This window comes from Morone saxatilis, unplaced genomic scaffold, assembly GCF_004916995.1.
Source record: "Morone saxatilis isolate NCDOM2014 unplaced genomic scaffold, NCSU_SB_2.0 Contig24, whole genome shotgun sequence".
Classification (NCBI taxonomy): Eukaryota; Metazoa; Chordata; class Actinopteri; family Moronidae; genus Morone; species Morone saxatilis.
The window spans coordinates 26,002,787-26,007,640 of NW_023339807.1; the positions used below are offsets into that span (position 1 = coordinate 26,002,787).

A 4,854-nucleotide genomic window follows, 5' to 3' on the forward strand; every position below is an offset into this window, starting at 1 on the left:
TACTGTACAACAGCCTGATCTGACCGACAACGCACGGCCTCACGTAAGGAGACTGAGAGAGGTACAGTAGGATGAAAATGGTTCACAGTAGTGATGAGAGGTACAGTTGATGAGGAGAGTACCAGTACTGATCAGAGAAGGTACAGTAGATGAGGTAGGATGAGAGAGGTACCAGTAGGACCTGAGAAAGGTACAGTAATGATACGAGAGAGGTAACAGTAGGATGGAGAGAGGGCGTGCAGTCAGGATGAGAAAGGTAAATAGTAGGATGAGAAAGGTACAGGTAAATGCAGCAAGGTACAGTAGGAGAGGAGTGACGAGTAGATGAGAACACGGTATAGTAGGATGGAGCAAAGGAAACAGTCAGAATCCGAAGAAGGTACAGTACGAATGACGAAAGGTACAGTAGATGAGAAGGTACACTAGGAATGAAGGAGGATGCAGTAGCATGAGAGGTACAGTGCGCATGAGAGAGGTACCAGTAAGCATGAGAGGTTACAGGTAGAGATGAAGAGGTACAAGTAGGATGAGAGAGGTACAGTAGGATGAGAAAGGTACAGCTAGATCGAGAGGTACAGTAGGAAGGCATGAAGAAAGGTATAGTAGGATGAGAAAGGTACAGGTAGGCATGAGAGAGGTACAGTAAGGATGAGAGAGGTGCAGTAGGCATTGAGAAAGGGTATTAGCTAAGTGATGAGAAAGGTATCGAAGTAGGATATTCGAGAAAAGGTCATTCATAAAGGCGATGAGAAAGGTACAGGTAGGATGTAGAGAGGTGCCAGTGAGAGATGAGAGAGGTACAGATCAGGGAAAGAGCATGAGGCATTAGGATGAGAGGTACAGGGTAGGATGAGAAGAGGTACAGTAAGATGAGAACGGTACCAGTAGGATGAGATAGAGTACCAGTGAGAACTGAGAGAGGGTACAGTAGGATGAGAAGGTACAGTACAGATGAAGAGGTCAAGTCTAGGTGATGCAAGAGAGGTATAAGGGGTGAGGATGAGCAAAAGGTAACAGTTAGGAGGTCGCGAGAGCGAGGTACAGTAGGATGAGAGAGGTTGCAGTAGGATGAGAAAGGTAAATATGTAGGATAAAAGGTACAGTAGGAATGAGAAAGGTATATGTCAAGGAATGAGAAAGTACAGTTAAGAATGAGAGACGGTAGCAGTGAGGATGAGAAAGGTACAGTAAGGATGAGAGAGGTTATCAATAGGATGAGAGAGGTGCATAGGAATGAGAGTACAGCGTAGGATGCAAGAGAGGTACAGGTAACGTAGAGTCATGCTACAGTTTAGGATGAGAGGTACAGTAGGATGAGAGAGGCTAAGTAGGATGAGAAAGTACAGTCAAGAGGCCAGGAGATCACACGCTATGACGAATAGGCAATAGTAGGATGAGAAAGGTATTATCGTTTAGCAGGTGAGAAAGGTACAAGTAGGATGAGAGCTACACGTAGGATGGAGAAGGACCAGATAAAGTGAATTGAGAGGTCACATGGCCTAGGATGAGAAAGGACAGTAGATGAGCAGGTACAGTAAGATGAAGAGGTTACAGTAGATGAGAAAAGGTAGCAGTAGGAATGAGAGAGGTTACCAGTAGCGATTGAATGAGAGGTGCAGGTAGGACCTTTTTGGAGGGAGGTACAGTAGTATGAGAAATTAACAGTAGGATGAGAGAGGTGTGCAGTGAGGTAAGTGAGGAGAGGTAGCAGTAGGATGAGAAAAGGTACGTGAAGATGGAAGGAGGTACAGATGATGAGAGGTACACGTAGGAATGAGAATAGGTACAGTAGATGCAGAGGTACCAGTATGATGAGAAGGTAACACGTCACCGATGAGAAGGCTACAGTACGGCATGAAGGAGGCCTACACGTAGGATGAGAAAGGTAGCAGTAAGATGAAGAGGTAAGCAGTAGGATGAGGAAAAGGTACAGTAGGATGAGGTAGGATGAGAGAGGTACAGTAGGATGAGAGGTACAGTAGGATGAGAGGTACAGTAGGATGAGAGGTACAGTAGGATGAGAGGTACAGTAAGAGAGGTGTCCGCGCCCGATGCAGCGGATCTTGGTGTTGTGGGTGCGGCGGCTGGTGCCACGGGTTCACATTGTAACACTAATGATGATTTGGTTATGGTAGAACAGAGCAACACTGAGGAACAACAGGCCTCTGTGGCTGCAGAGAACCTGAGTAGTTCTCATTCTGCAGACACTGAGGAGGCTTCCATTAGTGCAGTCAGAGACACTGTGAGCACCCAGGAAGGACAGGGTGTCAGTCAGGTATCATGTGAAGGAGAAGACATGGAGTATGACACTGAATCAGACACTACATCCATTGGTGAAACTTCTAACAGGAACACTGATCTATACTCTTTAGAGGAAATCAATCATTTTCTGGATGTAACTTTCAACAAATCTGTCAGAGTAAGTGATTATTTCAGTGACACTGAAAAGTTCATCAGATCAGTCAATGTACTAAAGAAACTGGTTGGGTTTAACTTACTGGATGAAAAGAAACGCTTCCGGCTGAAAAAAAATCTCACTTCTCTGAGAAAAGCAATAAAAGGTAAAACTGCCTAAAGGACAAGAAGGTAACATGATCATGTACCACACGGTGATTTCCTCTTTTTACTGTTCTTTGTTGGTTTCTTTTTACCTGTTTCTCCTCTCCAACCTCTACATGCAGAGCATAAAAATAGGATCTTTAAACATTAACGGTGGGAGAGACAGACACAAAAGAGCATTAATATCTGAGGTCTTAACTCAAAAAAGGATAGATGTGTTGTTTTTACAAGAAACACACACTAATCCAGCAAACGAGGTAGACTGGAATTTATGGTGGGAGGGTCCGTGTGCTCTCAGCCATGGCACTAACTTCAGCGCTGTTCTTTTCAAAGCAACTGCAAATGCAACAGTTTTATCTTCCACTGAAGTGGTGAAGGGTCGGCTGTTGGTGGTAAGGGCACAAATAGAAAACACATGGAGGGTCAAACATCCACAATCCAATACACATGGGTGAGGGTCAGTAACAACAGGGTGAGTGCAGCAAGACTAGACAGGATCTACATTTCTCACAGTCTCAGCTCCAGACTAATTCACAGTAACATAAGTCCAGTTGGCTTTTCTGACCACCATTTCAACATCACAGTTGATCATTTCACCAGCTGAAAGGGTTAAATCCTACTGGTTCTTTAACAACAAACTTATCCAAAATAGTACTTCGTGCCAGAGCTTTAAGTGTTTTCGGCAGCAGTGGAAAATCAAAAAATCTGATTTCAGTTCCTTGAAGTTGTGGTAGGAAGTTGGTAAGACACAGATTTGTTTTTTGCCAGCAATACACCTCTCATTCCACTGCTAACATCAAGGCAGCAGTTCAGGAACTCGAAACTCACATCAGGGACATTGAAAAAGGGGTACATGGAGACTCTGATCCCAATATGGCTCATCGGCTTCAGGAGAAGAGGCTGGAGTTGAGCTCCTTCCTGCAGGAGAGAGTGAAGGGAGCGCTTGTCAGGTCTCGTTTCCTCCAGCTAAGGGACACAGATGACCCGACCTCTTTCTTTTTTAATCTGGAGAGATCTGTGGCACAGAGGAAGCATCCTGGAGGAAGAGTGACCACCAGTCCAAGCGAGATGAGGAACCACACAGTGGATTTCTATACCAACCTCTTCAGGGCAGAACACTGCAGCATGGAGTGCCGCGAGGAGCTCCTGGAAGGACTTCCTCAGCTCAGCCCGGGAGAGAAAGCTGCTCTGGACTGCGAACTCACTCTGGAAGAGCTGACTGTCACTGTCAACCAGATGGCATCAGGGCGATCACCAGGGATTGATGGTCTCTCCACTGAATTCTTCAGGCAGTTTTGGAAAACTCTTGGTCCTGATTTACACAGTGTCTTATCGGAATGTGTTTTAGAAATGGGTGTCTTCCTGTCTCTTGTCAGCGGGCAGTACTTTCCCTGCTGCCCAAGAAAGGAGACCTGGCCTTACTTAAGAACTGGAGGCCAGTTGCCCTCCTCTGCACAGACTACAAGGTGCTTTCAAATAGACTAAAGGACGTTTTGGAAATAATCGTGCATGCAGATCAGAGCTATTGTGTACCTGACAGGACAATCATGGACAACATTTTCCTCATTCGAGATGTTATAGATGGTTTGATACAGCTCGCCTGCTGCCGAGGAGAGCTGGGCGCTTGGGCTATGATAAACAGCTCTTCCTCCTACGGCCTGAGGACCTGGATCTGACTGGACTGACACCTTTTTATAGCTCTGTGCTGCAGGCTTGGCAGATCTTTGAGACCAAACGTGGCACAAACGAGACTCCGGGTATGGGGTTGGTTGAGGAACCTCTGTTTTTCAACAATTTCATCAAGACTCAAACACTGCAGTCTACCAGCCTGAGAGGCTGGCTGCACCAAACTGGGCCATCTGATAAAGATGACGGCAACATCGGTGGTCGAGAACAGCAACATCACCTCCATCAGGTTGATCAACAGAGTGGTGGAGCAAGCCAATAGCCACAAACAGATACAGAGCGCACCTGGATCCAGGGCAGGGGGAGGACTGTGTGTTCTCTTCTCAAACTGAGACCTTGTTTCATTTATTTGTTCAGTGTCCTCGGTTTTCGGCGTTGTTCCAGCTTTTAAAAAGGTGGTTTCTGGGTCTGGGGGAAGAGTTTTATCTGGAGAACTAAATATGAGTTTCTGATGAAAGATTAGTTGACGGGTTCTGTTGTTTTTATATTTATTTATTTTTGTTGTTTCTTTGTTTTGTTTTGTTCTGTTTAGCTCTAAAGTGATGATGTGATTGTGATGAAAAAGTCCAATAAAAGGGATGTTAAACCTCTGTCTCTGTCTCTCTCTGT

General features: G+C 45.4%; 1 protein-coding gene across 1 annotated transcript in view; it reads left to right on the forward strand.

Moving 5' to 3' along the window:
* LOC118336472 overlaps positions 1–4,854 on the forward strand; it is a 744,338-nt gene that overhangs the window by 88,945 nt on the left and 650,539 nt on the right. The gene's annotated exons all lie outside the window — the stretch shown is intronic.